This window comes from Colobus angolensis, unplaced genomic scaffold (genome assembly GCF_000951035.1).
Source record: "Colobus angolensis palliatus isolate OR3802 unplaced genomic scaffold, Cang.pa_1.0 Scaffold85, whole genome shotgun sequence".
Taxonomy (NCBI): Eukaryota; Metazoa; Chordata; class Mammalia; order Primates; family Cercopithecidae; genus Colobus; species Colobus angolensis.
The window spans coordinates 500476-515937 of record NW_012122376.1 but is presented as its reverse complement, the minus strand read 5'-3'; positions in this window follow the sequence as shown (position 1 = coordinate 515937).

The window sequence follows — 15462 nt, the reverse complement described above, 5'->3', positions numbered from 1 at the left end:
CCTCACCCACTGTCCTAGTTAGCTCAGGCTGCTATAATAGAATTCCATAGACTGGGAGCTTAAATAGCAGGCATTTATTTCTCACAGTCCTGGAGGCTGGGAAGTCCAAGATCAAGATGCTGGCTGATAGAGTTTCTGGTGAGGGCCTGCGCATTCCCTGGCTTGCAGACAGCTGTCATCATGCTGTGTACTTACATGGCAAGGGGATGGGGAGGGAGGGAGACAGAGCACTCTTGAGCGTTTTTTATTATAAGGGCGCAAATCCCATCATAAGACCCCACCCTGCCAACCTCATCTGAACCTAATTATCTCCCCGAGGCCCTACTGCCTAGTACCGTCACATTGGGAGCTAGGACTTCAGCATATCAGTTCTTGGGGACACAAACATTTAGTCCACAACACCCCTAGAGAAAACTAAAATGCTGACGATGACAACAACAAGGGCAAGGACTCCATGATCACCCGGCCCCACCCCTCTCTCTTGGCTCTCCTGGTAAATGCTGTTGTCCAGCTGCTCGAGTCCTCTGAACTTTGTTTTTTTTTTTTGTTTTTTTTTCATTTTCCTCTCCTCTGCCCCATACATATCTAATGAAAAAGGCTTGTTAGCGCCCCTGCAACAGCCCTGCCATCCCCGCTGCCACTACCCCAGTCCTAGCCACAGTTGCCTCTTCCCTGGACTCATGAACCACCTCCAGCCGGCCTCCCTGATTTCCACCCCAGCCCTGCCCCCATGGTGCAGCCAAAAGGGCAGCAGTGGTCCCCTCACCTGTTGTAAGAATTTCAGTAGTGTCCTCAGATAATGCCCAGACTAAACGAGGCAGCCTTTGGGGCCTCCCAACTAGCTCTATTCTCTTTGCCTGTCCAGCCTCCTCTCTCGGCTGCCTCTGAAGGCCACGGCACTGACATCCTTTCCCAAGGTGCCTTTAGGTCTCTTCCCCATCCCTGCCTGGTTAAGGCATTCTTGAGTTCTCAGAGCAGCTCCATCTGCCCTGAGAAGCCCCCTGAGATCCCCCTGCACTGGGCAGGGGGCTCTTCCAGTGAGCACCGTCAGACCCCAGACCATCCAGGTTCTGTCCTAACTATATCATAGGTTATCTTTGTCCTTCCTCTGCTCACTCTTCTGCCAGTCTGCCCTGCCTATCTTTGTAGCTCTAAAACCCATCAGTGCCCAGCACTCTAAGCATTGCAGATGGAGCTGCCCAGTTCCCATCAGATTTCATTTCCAGTTGGAACACTCTGAACTTACTGGACAAGATGTTTTTGTTGCAGATTTTTCTTGGATAACTTATTTTTTTAATGACAAAAATGTCCATGATAAAATCAGTTATTTTTGAAAGTAACTTTAAAAACTGAAATTCTTTATTGGAGAAAAATGTAAATTGGGCAATTTGGTAGTTTCCTCATGTTCTTGTTGCTTTATTTTTAATTCATGATCAGAAATTCAGACCCTAGTTCCTGATTCCACAGGGCCAGCTGAGATGCAAAGGGCCTCTCCTTACCTAGGGTAGCCCCTTGGCCTCTGACTTCTCTGGGGGTGGTGGTGAAGGGATAAACCTATCCCCTATCTTGACTTTAGTTCCTAAGTCTGTGAAAAGGAATACAGGGAGTTAGATCATTTCTGAGGTGCTTTTCAACCCTGAGTTTCTATATTTTTGTGCTGATAAAACAAAACAAGTATTTATGTGGCCCAGGTAATGTCTTATAAATTCTCAAGCCAATATTCTAAAGCAAAATACCTACATATGTCTCAAGAGAAGTAAGTCTGCCCATCCTCCTCCCTCTCTTCCTTCTTATCTGCTGCTGACTTTTACCAAAGAGGTACAGAGGCTGCTCAGAGGGTGGGTGTTAGCAACCGGTAGATCACATCCTTCTAAGGGCCTCAGTGCTGTGACAAGAGCCAGTCCTTGAGACCTCTCTATCCTTCCCTGGCAGTACTAAACCTCTAGCCCAGTTGCCCTGTGTGGGGTCAGTCCCAGGCTGACATTAGCCTTAGGCAGGGAAGTGATCATCCACGAAGCAGGGTATATGAAAATCCTCTGGGAGCTTGCCCATATGCAGAGTCCTGGGCCCTCCATCACTTTTGGTTCAGGGGGCCCTTGGTGGGGCCTGCAAACCTGCACTTGAACTAGCTTTGGAGGAGATGCTGATGCCGGCAGTTCATGGGCCTCAGTGGAGATTCACTGATGATGTGTGGCGATTCAAGGCCCCAGCGAGGCGCTGGGCCAGCGCCCTGCCTTTCGGGACTGTTGTGTTGCATCCATCCCAGTAGAAATGGATCCCACCTTAACAGCAGAAGTGCCTGTGTATTGCTTTTATAGTGCCCTTTTTCTTTCTCCTGCCCGGGAGGGGCAATACAATTTTAATCTGTGTTACAGAATACTAATATTAATACATTTATATATTAATCGTTTTAGTGTTCTTGTAAATGATATAAATGATATTATAGATAATAACAAGATTTCATGGCTAGAGTGGCTGGGAAGCTGGAGAAAGCTGACTGTAGTCACTCATCGTGGGAATGGAGTCTGCACAGTGTGGAGGAGGGGAGAATGAGACCCTGAGGAGAAAACATGCCTTGGGGCTCAGAGGCAGGGAAGAGGCCCGACCCAGGCTGGGAGAGAAGGGAGCTAGGACACCAGAGGCCCTTTCTTGCTGGGGCTGTCCCAGGTCCCAGCTCTGAGGTAGCAGTGACTGCACTGTATCTCAGTGGCTTTCCCTGAGCAGGTCAGTCACAGGGCCTGGTGTCTATCCACTTCCCCACAACTGCATGGACAAGGGAAGAGGGGTTTTGAGCCTGTCTCTGTAGCTTGGTTCTCCTGATTCCTACCTGTCAAGGGCAACAGCCTGGGGTCTTCCTTCAGTGCCTGGAGCCACAGAGCGGAGCTCCCGCCACCTGTCATTGGAAGGCTTCACTAATTCCTCTACAGCGACCTGGCATAGGCTTCCCTCAGCCCCTCCAGGCCTGTGACCCGGGCCTCAAGCACCTCTTGGGGGATGCCCACACCTTTGGTTCAGCTCCTCTGCACCCCATTAAGCCTGGGTGATGGGCACATCTGCACTCAGCATGCCTTTCTGCAGACCACTGGGTCATTAGCAGAGATGAGATGAGTCCCAGATGTTAGAGGAACATGGCAGTGCTTCATGGACCACCACTGGGACAGATAAACACGGGGGAGCCAGCAAGTCATTGGATGTGAGAAGGTTGGCACATTGACTCCATCGTGAAAGGCGAGACGGGTGACATTGGGGGGTGGCAATGGGGAGAAGGGGAAGGTGCTTTTATCTGAAGTATGGAGAGGAGGAGTGCCTACTTCTTGAAGAAAGGGAGTTGGAAATATTTCACTTGCCTTGAAGGGCGATGACTTATTCTCATCCTAGAATCCGTGGTAATGTGAATGAAACCTCTGGCTTCTGAAAGGCTAGGCTAGGCATATCCCTGGTCTTGCAGTATGGAGTAGGAGCAAGAGCCTGGGCTCCAGGGTCAGAAGTGACCTTGGACAGGGTCCTTAACGCCCCTGAGCTTTCATTTCCTCATCTCTAAAAGGGGATAATAGCAATCCTGTTCGCAGTGGCTGCTGAGAATCACGGAGGGTGGCCTGCATTCCGCAGTTAGTCCAGGCTCGGTACAGAGGAGCTGCTATTACCCTTGTTGGCTTTAGTCTCACTTGCTCAGTCATCTGCGGCCACCCACGCTTTAAATTCTGACCTTGGTCATCTGGGAGCAGGATTTTGGCTCAAACATGAGCATTTCCAACAAAATACTGGAATACAAGTGCTGGTTTTTGTTTTATGTTTCTAATGCCTTTTATTTGGATATAGTCTGATAGAAAATGTTACTGCCTTTTGTGCGGTACCAGAAAATCAATAGCTTTGAGGAAACTAATGGGAAAATGACAATAAATTATATACACATAGGACTCTGAGAAAAGAAAGAACCGTTTTTGCAAAATTTAATAAAATGTTTGCATTAGCAATGTATTCAAAATCGCCATTGCATTTGCGCTGTCTGTCAATACCGTAATTCGTTGCCTATTGAAAAGTTTCAGAATTTGGATCATGTGAGGATTCACCTGCTCAAGGTGTTTTCAAAGACAAAAATGAATGTTGAGAATGTTCAAAGACAAAAATGAATGAATGACCGTGCTCTTCTTCTAATGGACATCTTGGGGATTTAATTAATGTGAAGCAGCCCATGCTAGCGACTGTTAATTACTATTAATACATCGACTAGACCAAGATGCCCAAGGAGTGTGCTATGCTTTGCTCAAGTAACCACAAAACCCTATTTTGTATTTCCTGAATAAAAATGAACATTGCATTTTGGGTACCCCCCCTCCCACCTCGAGGAATGGTATTCAGTTTGTTTTGGCCATGCAGGTCTGAAGATATTATCTGTGTTTACACACCAATGTTTAGAATAAGGTTTTATTAGAAGGAAATCTCTCAAAATTGGAACCTGGAAAAATAATGATGATATGTTGGTTTCTTTTACATATCTGTTCTCTATTACTCCAGGTAAAAAAATCTTGGAGATATTTTAACTTGATGCTTCATCTGTTGAATGAAGAAGGGAAACTGTCATCATCTTGAAAAATCTTTATTCATTCCTTTTTAAGTCTGATTCATTTATTTGTTCAAAATTTGTGAATTTAAATGTTTGAGAAGGACTAGCAAGTGGCTTGCAACTAAGATTTGAAGCTCAGGAAAGAAAATCATTCATTGATTTTTTTTCATGTGTCCATGCATTTCTTCAACAATCTTTCTTTGATGAATGAGATGTGCCCTCCTATCCTCTTAGGGCGGACAGCCTATGGATGACACAGACCTCTCCATAGCGTGTACTAACCAAGGGCCCTGCCAGGGAAGAGGCAACACAGGCCGGGAAGGGATCAACTCTGTGGCGTGGGGTGGAGGTGTCAGAAAGGTGGTGCCTGAATTGGAGACTTCCATTTGAGAGGTAGCTTTGTAGTGATGAGAAATATAACTGTATATGAGATCATCTTTGAGCTGAGGGTGAATAAACAAAAATGTTGTTTAAAGCCTCAGTGGTCATCATCATCAAATTCTTTAGGCCTGAAAGAATGGAAATGTTTAAGAAGGTTCTGTCCCTCTCTCGTTCGATAATAAGATTTTTCTCTGTAGGAAAATGCCATGGTTGGTCCTAGAAGGGCCCTTCTGACATGATTATTTAGCGACACCTGAAAAATTAGAAGAGAGAGAACACATTAGCTAGTTGCTGAAGCAGCATCCCCATGAGAGTCTGGAAATGCATGGAATTCCCAGTGATGACTGAGGGGTCCATGGAGTATTTGCATGATCCAGGTGTTCACTTTCCTCCTCCATACCCTTTCCTTCCTCTCACCCTTCCTCCCTGAATAGATATATTTTTCCTCTTTGTGGTTTGCTATTTTTCCTATTTAAAAGGATGTGCTCATTATAGAAAAATCTTAAACTATGGAAAAGTAGAGAGAAGGAAAGATCATAGCCCCCCACCACCCCATGGAGTAATAATGACTGTTAACATATTGGTGTTATATTCTCCAAATCATTTCCCAAATAATTTTCCTTTTATACATCTATGATCAGATGCTATGTACATATAATGTTGTATTCTGCTATTTTATTTATTTAATATCATATGATTCAACAGATTATTTACAGGTATGTCATGATGTGGAGTTCTACAGTGTACTTAACTCTTCCCTCCCTGTGCTCTTATTAGATACAAATTATTTTTAGTATTTTCTGAATGTAAATAACACTATGATGGACATTTTTTTGTGGAAAACTCTTTCCAAGTTTAGTTTTTTTTTTTTTTTAAATTGAAGAATAGAAATAGAACTGCCTAGTCAGAGAGTGTAAACATCATCAATACTTTTGGTACAGGTTGTTATTCACATTTCCAACGTCCATTCCCATCAGGAATGAGGGTGCCTATTTCACAGAAACCTTGTGAACAATAGTGCTGTAATTAAAATCCAACCAACCAGCCAACCAACCAACCAACCAACTAATCAACAACAAAAAATCTTTACAGATGTAACAGATGCATTTACCAGAACTGAAGCTCCATGAAGACGGATATATTTGTCTTTTTTTGGTTTCTTTTTTCATCGATATATCCAAGTTACCTAAAATTAGCACAGAGTAGGTGCACAACAAATTCTTGTAGAATGGAATCCATTTTCCAATGTGTCCCTGGTGTAGGGGAGGAAGTGCACATGCCTCTTGCCTGATGCACTGGGATCTTGTTGAGGTGTAGTTCAGTTAATGTTTCATTGGGAAGACTCAAGTACAACCTCAAGTGCAACCTATGTGTCAATCCCAGGGCAACTGTTTCTGGGGCCGATTCTTACTTTCTATTCCTGGACTCATCTTGTGAACAGGTTCAGCGGAGATGCTTTCCTGGTAGATCTGAGAGGCCAGCAGACATCGTTAGAATCTTATTGCCTGCAGAGGGAAAGACAGAGCCCTGAGGGTGGTGGATTTTAAATGCTTTCATGCCCAGGTGGCAGAGCAGGCAGATCACTTTCTCATGGGTCCTGTCAGCCCTGCCTGGGTTTCCATCTGGGCTCAGTTACCAACACAGACACTCTTTCTGGAGACCCTCACACTGTGCTGGCTTGCGCTTGGCTCTCTGGTTCCCTTTCACCAACTCCCATTGGTCCCTCTAGCCTCAGCTCGGAAGTCCCATTCTTTTTGGTAAAATGTCTCTGCCTCCTTTGATGGTGTCATGTGACATACGAGGACATAGGTGCCTCCACTGTGGTTCGTATCTTGTTGAATTGTAATTGTCCAATTGTAGCTGTCAAGTCAACCTTGCATAGAAGATCTGAGGACTGATTCTCTTCATTTTTGTGTCTGCGTTTGGTCAACTGCCCCCCAGGTCATTCTTATGCTTGCCGAGGTTTGAGAACCATGTTTTTTTTTAGGGGTTAGAAAGCCACCTGGAGTCTCTGCGGGGGAGCCATCTCTCAGGAATCATAACAGATTTCAGAGAACAACGGCAGCCGTCTCTGGGCTCATCTGCACAGCAGGGCATCCACAGCCATGATTTGAGCTGCTCTCCTCCCGATCACCCGTAAGGAGAGGCAGAACTTTAAAAAAAAACTTACATAAACTGTAAAAGTTTTTTCTACAGCAAAATGAAAATAAAGGGTAAGTTATAAATGCTGCCTCTTAATAGGACAGCAGTTAAATTGCAGCTGTACATCATTGGCCACTATGAGAAACTACTTTCATAATTGTTTTAATTTTCTCTCTTGGTGTTATGAAGACCTTTATTACACACAGTTCTATATTAGCACCTTTATTTGTAATGAAATAAAGGTTGGAAGAAAATTGAGGTTAAAACATGGCCCAGCTTCTGATGGCACAAAGTAAAGTAAAACTCTCATCTAAAAGAATTAAATACAAGTGTGATGCTCTGAAAACCAGGTATCATTCCACTCCTCTGTCCTTTCATTTGAGCTCCTCACCTTCCTCCTGTGCATTTCCTGAACATGGAATTTATGCATGTTGTTATGTTGTAGATTGTAACATAGATAAAGGTTCTGTCACCTGATGTTTCCATTTTCAGGATGAATATTTGCCCACGAACCCCTAGATTTTTTCCCAAGTTATGGTAAAGAAGGTTTGCTCTTTCCTGAAAGATAAAAAAGGTTTTCCATTGAAAAAACTAAATTTTCAAAGATTACTTTTTCTTTTAGCCGTCAAAATCAGCAGATGATTTGATTTCATAGATTTAAAAACATCTTTATTTTTTGTCATTTTCTGTAGAAAAACTGTATACTGCATTGCATTTTTCTTTGAAATTCATTTGCAGTTGGGAATAGAGCAACACATCCAATATTTGTGCCTGTGTTGTGGTGGGGGGATCTGGTCAAATTTTCCAAATTTGACTTCCAAAGCAAGTCTCTTTTTTGGAATAAAAGTCAAGGGAGACATTATTAAGGAAACATTTCTCTACCAATCAGGCATCAGATTGTGGTAATCATTTAGAAGCTATTTTGTCATCACATGAGATAACTTTTTTTAATGTTACTTTGAATCTTCTGTGAGTCCTGGACTTGACCACAGAACAGCAAAAAGCCTGCTCTGTCCTGTGGGAAGGTTTCAGAGAAACAACCTCTGTATCCCCCAAATACAGTGGATGAATATTGGAACCACTGAGAAACTAAGATATGGGAGATCATTATTTGAGGTCAGGAGGTTTCCTGCTAAAAACCTTCCTTTTAAACCCAAGGGGAATGGACCAAAGCATTTTTATCAGAAGGCTCTGGAGTCAGGCACATGCTTTGACTGCTGGCGCAAGGCTTTTGACCTGTGAAATTCCAGAGCCAGCTTTTGAACTGAGGCTTTAAGGAGACGAGTGGCGACCGCATGTGCTGGCGAGGGTGAATTTTTAAAAAGTCTTTTTAAGTGCATTGTAGAAGGGGCTCCTGGCCATGTTACATTTCAAAGTGGTTGGCATCATTAAGCCTTCCTTCTGACAAACTTGAGTTAGAGGTTCTGTTGTTTTTGCTAAACAGCCAAGTAGCAGCCAAACCAAAGTCAGGTGATGACTTGAATAATATTGTCTATGAATTAGTACACAAAGTGTGACCTGAGTGTCTTGGGACTTGTAAATGGATTCTAACCCTATTCCATAGGAGGGGTCTAAAGACAGCTTGGAGTGGAGGAGGCTCCCTTTGGAACAGAGATCTACCAAGGAGGCAGCTTTCAAAAGGGAAAACATTTATTCAGATGTATAAGCTTGTAAGTATTTTTAAAAATTAAAATCTCACGACTCTGCAGCATGCCTCAGTTAGTTCGCCTTCTCCTAGTTGGCATCTACATACATCACATCAACAGAGACCAAACGGGACTCACTGTAATTTTTTCTGGTTCCGAATTAACAGGATTGCAGGTTTGTTATGAATGGAAGAAATCACTAGACTCTTGATCAAACATCGGATCAATTACTCGTTCATTTCCCATTGATCTGGTGGCTGCAGGGGTTGGGTGTGGGTCATATCCCACCAGCGGCTTTCTAGTAAGTAAAGTTTCAGCAAGGGGCGAGGCTGCACACTTGTCATGCTTGTGTCCTGTCGCTACTGTCCCTTCCCTCACATTTAGCATCATGAGGATAATTCCTGTCTTGAAGAAAGACGGTTTCCAAATTCAGGAAATTGAATTTTGAGGCCAGCACGGATCCTGTGCAACGTTCACTAAATCTTTTCCTCGTTCGGCCTGAGCAAGGGTGTGCTGCTGTGGGGAACACATTCTTTACAACTCAGTCTTAAGAACCAGGTGAGGTCTGGTGCTCTCCGAATGCACGTGAACAGCTGTCATAGAGGCTGCTGCACCTGGCTCCATTTTGGGATGCCTGAAGCCAATTTTGGATTGCCAAATGATATTTAAATTTCACGTTATCTTTTAATCCAGAGCATTTTTGCAGATCTGAGGGGCTGCTTCTGATGTGTGTGTATGGCATGAAAAATAGGGGGCCTTCCTTTTCGTTTTTTTTGCTTTATAACTTATCTTGGCATTTTAGAGATTCATAATCTTTTCATGATTTCAGGGGATTCGTATTGGACAAAGATGGCACAGAATGATTGGGGCTGGATTGACCTTTGATGGCTTGATGATTGTTGGCTGTCAGCAAATGCTGTGATTAGGGCCTGTGAACACAGGGCTACTCCTGACTCTCTTATTTGCTGGCCATTCAATGGGACAAGGAAAGGCTGAGCGGGCGCTGTGTGCGAGTAGCCCAGCTGACCCCGTAGATTTGGTTTGAACCAAACAGCAGGCAAAGCAGGGAGGCTGGGAAACCTTTGGAGGAAATTTTGTGACTCACATCCTTTGCAAGTCTTTGTTGGTGTGTGTTCTGTGATTGGATTAGGAGGAACTGACCATGTTACAGAGAGTTCTAAGGTCTTGTTTACAGGATGGGTGGTGTGGCTTCCAGGATTTTCTCCCTGACCTGCTTCTCCCTCTGCTGTGTGTGCATCCTTTTGCTGCGAATGGTGATGTCTCTGCCTTCCAGGATTTCACCTTTTCGTCCTCAACAGTGAGATCCACAGAATTACACCGTTGTGTGGGCGTTTGTCTGTTTACTATAATGAAGACAACTGGCTTTCTAATTGTCTATTAAATGGTCTATTAAATAGTGTCATAGCTAGAGGGACCTCAGCACAAATACTTCAGCTTTTCAATGCTTCACAAATTCCCTCTTCTCACACTGTTTGTAGCACTTTTTGAGAAGATAGCTGAAAGCATTCTTTCTTCTTTTTAAAAATTCTTTTACCCTGAAGCTATTCGGGTGACTTTTTTCGCTGGGATCCAGATCTCCGTTTCCTCATGTCTCCTTTACCTTTCCATGGCCAGTGTCCACAAAGTCATATTCCTCTGCCCTCTGTCTGTTGACACCATGTCTTTTCCTCCTGGCTTATGTCTTGTTTGCATAACCAGGATCACTCCAGTTTCTCCTGGGTCCCCCTGAACCCTGGGCTCCCTTCCTGGCCACATCATCTTGCCCAACTTCATCTCTTCTATTTGTCTCTTTGCCACCTTGAACTCCATGCTCCATGCTTAGCTGGACGTTCTGTAAGTGTTTATTCCACAGGCTCGATTTTTGCTCTGCCACGCTCATGGCTGTTCTGTGCTCTCATTTGCAAACAGGAAGTTTACATAGAGGCCTGTTTTATATTTATCGAGTCCCTGAATATCAGCACTTAGAAGAGATCTTAGAAGGCTGGTCTTCCCCAAAAGGAGCATGTGCTCTGCTGGTGCACACAATGTACTTTTAGGTGATATGCAGATTTATTTTAGAAATTAATAATTAGGAACCTGTTTTGTTGCTTAGAAGTAAAACTAGCTCATCACATTCATGACTTCATACCTGAGGGTAAAATAGAGAGGATGAGGCTAAAATTGATTTTTTATTTAAAAAATGATGAGTATATTTAAGGGAAAATATTTAGTAAATAATATTTAGTGGATTCACCACAAATTATGATGGTGGTGGAGGGATGACCAAGTGGCCAGAGCAGCCACCAACTCTACCAGCCCCTCATTCTACGATGAGGGAAAGTGGGGCCTGGGAGGGGAGGGGCTCCTTTACAAGGAACTGTACCCTCAGGAATATGTTTTGTGGACCCCTGAGACATGAGGGTTGCTGTGTCACGGGGCCCCAGAGCCATCACTCAAGTTGATTTCTGGGGGCAAAGAGCTGCCTGGAGCGGTGCAATGTGAGGTCCCACTAGAGGTCTCCTGGGCTTCCTGGTGGGTTCATCAGGCTGCTGGGGTCTAGACCCAGGCCTTCTGCATGAAGCCAGCAGCCTTCCTGGGAGAACATCTGGGTGTCCCTCTGCCCTGCAGAGAATGCCCGGGATAGGAGTAAGTTCTGGATGGCCTGGTCCACTGCGATGCCACTGTTGTGTTTTTACAAGCATCTCTTATTTCTCTTGCCATTCAGTGTCATCCATTCTTCCATGTGACAAGATGGCTTATAGAGACATTCACTCATATTTGGCTTCCATTTCACCCCTTCTAACCTTCTTGTTCTCTGAACCAGCCAGGATGTGCTAGACCCTCTGAACCAGCCAGGATGTGTTAGGTCGGCGACCTAACCACTGGGCTTCTTTCTCACTAACAGAATCCTGACTTTTTGGGGCCAGTTCTGGAGGGTAAATATGGTCTGTGTAAGCCGTTTCTTGTTGTTTTGTTCTCCTTTGCTTGTGATTGACTTTGAGGTTGTCATACAGTCCAGTTCTGGCCAGCAAGACCTATGAGAAGTCTCCTAGGGGCCTCTGGGAAGTGTTGCCTTATTAAAAAGAGGGGAACAAGAAGAAATTCCTTTTGGCTGGGGACATTGTTGTGTAAGGTGTGATGTGTGGCACTGCTGCTGCCATTATGTTACCATGTGGGAAGACATGACCACTCCCTGAAGATGAATGAGGAGGTACGGAAGGAGCCTGGGTCTTCAGACACTACTGAGCCAGAGCCCTGAGAGTTCCTGTCTCTGGAGATCTTGTTAGACAAGATCATGCTTTTATTACTTGCATCACTATTTTTATTTTTGGCTAAAAGTGTTCTAAATGATCCATAGACCCTTTACTTTCCCATGCCCTAGAAATTGTTTTGTTCTGCCCACGGGAAATGTTGGCTGCAGACTCTACTCATCCTGGTTTTTGTTTTCCAAAACTTGCCCTCCTAAGTGGTTTATGCTGGGGGAGTAGTTTCCTGACAGAGACTTCCTGACAAGGTGCCAGTTCTCAGAGGCGGAGGTCTCTGTGGTGCTCTCAGATAGGCTGGTGCCTGGCCCCGAGGCTTCCAACCACATCAGGACTCCTGTCCCCAAACTTGCCTGCAGGGAACCACTGGAACTTGTATGATAAGGCTTTCCGTGAAGCCTGTGATAGGCTGGAGATACGAGGCCTTTGCCCATTTTTTATACACGTTAGAAGCCCCTGGTGCTCTTACGTGAACTGAAAGAAGGGGAGACACTCACAAGTAATGCCTGAGATGTTTTCCTACCAGCTTAGTGGGAAGATATTTGAACTGGGATTTCACTGGACGTTAGGGGAATCCTGAGTCCATGGAGAAAGATGTATTCCCGCTGCACCATACCGTGCAGGTTGCCATGCTCCTTGTCCAAAATTTCTCTTGTCTTAAAGCTGACTTCTCCTGAGAGCATGCTCCAAAGAAGAGGATGTCAAGGGGCACTGGCCAAAGACAATTTAGGGTCTGAGGAGCCACAACACATTTTGTGATGGTCACCCATCCTTTGCCTTTTCTTCGGACAAAATTGTCGCGGGAAGTTGCCCAAGTCATGCAACATCAGGAATTTCCTTCGAGTAAGAGCTTCAAGGATAAAGCCTTTATCAGCCTTTTGTTTTGTATTATGATACCATTTGTTACAAGTTGTATTTTGAGTGGTGTTGATTCAGCATTTTAAGATGTTACTCTGGCATCCACTGATGGGTGAGCAGTTGGGATAGAACAGCAATTTCTACACTCTCCTTATTCTGCAGTATCTTTCTCATATTATATTTATAGAAATTCATGATCTAATATTTTACTCCAAATAATGTATTTTTGTTTGTTTTGTTTTTGGATGAACAGTGCTGCAAGTTTCCTTTCCTTAGCCACATTAAAAAAAAATAAACTTTAAGGCCAGGCGTGGTGGCTCACACCTGTAATTCCAGTACTCTGGGAGGCCCAGGAGGGAGGATCACTTGAAGTCAGGAGTTCGGGACCAGCCTGGCCAACATGGTGAAACCCTATCTCTACTGAGAATACAAAAATTGGCTGGGTGTAGTGGCACATGCCTGTAATCCCAGCTACCTGTGAGGCTGAGGCAGGAGAATTGCTTGAACCAGGGAGATTCCGTCTGGGAGATGGAGGTTGCAGCGAGCCCAGCTTACTGCCACTGCACTCCAGCCTGTACAACAGAGGGACACTCCATCTCAAAATAAAATAAGATAAAATAAAATAAACTTTAGAGTTTGGAATAATTTCAGATTTAAGGGAAAACTGTAAAGATAGTACAGAGAGTTTCTACATGTCTGCCCTTTACCCAGTTTTCCCTACTGTTCACATCTTACATAATTATGGTGCATTTATCAGAACCATGAAGTTCACATGGGCACGTTACTATTAAATAAACTATAGACCTTATTTGGATTTCCCCAGTTTTTTCTAGATGTGTCCTTTTTTGGTTCCAGGATCCAATCCAGAATCCCATGTTGCATTTAGACTGAGTCACATGTAGTTTTATTTTTGAGATCATTGTTCCTCTTTTCTCATCCTGTTTTTTAGCACACGCTATCAATCACATATCATGTGCATCTTGTGGCCTTCCAGCCACAAAATGTCATTTCTGTCATTGAATATAGAAGTCATATCAGATAATATCTCTTTAATGAAGTTCCCAACTTCTATATATTATTTGCAATGCTGGTAAAATTTTGACAAAATTTGAAGACAGTCTGGGCCATGTGCCAGATCTCCAGTGTAGCTTCAAAATAAAATTTGGTGAAAAATATTCCCCAAGGAGCAGTATGGAAGGGAATATGTGTAAACCCTCATGAGTTAAAGCATTTTTTTCCCTGCATGCACATTTGTACATTTCCGTATTCCTTCTTGGTTATGGGCCCAAAGGTTATAAAGGAAATGGATTTGTATTTTTATCTTTTCTGTGAAAAGATTAGCATATGCTGCCTTTAAAATTCTTCATATCCATAGACCTTTATGTATGATTGTCTAAGTCAGCCAGTTGGGAAGCTAATTGCTTGATCTTGTAAGTTTCCAAGTCCAAGACATGGAAGGGACGTCAGGACGTAGTTCTGTTTGATGATATCTTGAGATAGACTCACTCTTGGAACCGGTTTGAGGCACCAGAAGTGGTATTGTGTGCCGCTGGTGGAGACTGACTTTGCTGTGTGATACTATGCATTTTCACTTATGCTGTATCTACCTTTGGTTTCTTAAAATTATAGAACAAAATTACAAAGTGAAAAAATGGTCTATAATCAACTATCTTGTCTTTGTGACACCTTGTCTGACCTGGCAAATCCTTTCTTCACTGAGTTGTCTGCACTTTCTCACAGGTACATATGTACTTATTACTCCAACATCCTGCAGAAACCTCTCCTAGGTAGCGCTTGATTATGGGTGTCCATGTCAGGCTCATCCTGATGGATACAAGTAACAGTACCAGCTGCCACATTTGAGCATTACTATGTTATTTATTTATTTTTTTTATTTTTTTTTTTTTTTTTTTTTTGAGACGGAGTCTTGCTCTGTCACCCAGGCTGGAGTGCAGTGGCCGGATCTCAGCTCACTGCAAGCTCTGCCTCCCGGGTTTATGCCATTCTCCTGCCTCAGCCTCCCGAGTAGCTGGGACTACAGGCGCCCGCCACCTCGCCCGGCTAGTTTTTTTGTATTTTTTAGTAGAGACGGGGTTTCACCGTGTTAGCCAGGATGGTCTCGATCTCCTGACCTTGTGATCCGCCCATCTCGGCCTCCCAAAGTGCTGGGATTACAGGCTTGAGCCACCGCATCCGGCCTACTATGTTATTTAAAAAAATGTGTGATATACTCATTTGCCCCCAACTTTGTGATTTTTTTTCCTCAACTTATATTCTCTTAAGACATAGATGTAATGCACACACACACACAGAGTATTTGCTCTAGGGCAAGTTAGCATCTATCTTCATGACTCTGGAAACCTGGTTCAAATCCCGCTTCCTTCTTTGAGCTTTCTCAGCCTCCCTGTTTGGACACAGCTTATCCCTTGTCAAGCTCTCTGCAGCACCTAAAGTCTGATCTGCTCCTTTCTCACATTTCACAGACTGCTTTGCTGTGTTCCCTATTTTTCTCCAGGTGTAGTCCCTACCCTCCCCCTCCCAGCTCCACATCTTAGATTGCAAAATTGCAGCCAAAGCTGGTGAATGTTCCATGTATGCCCCTTAGCTA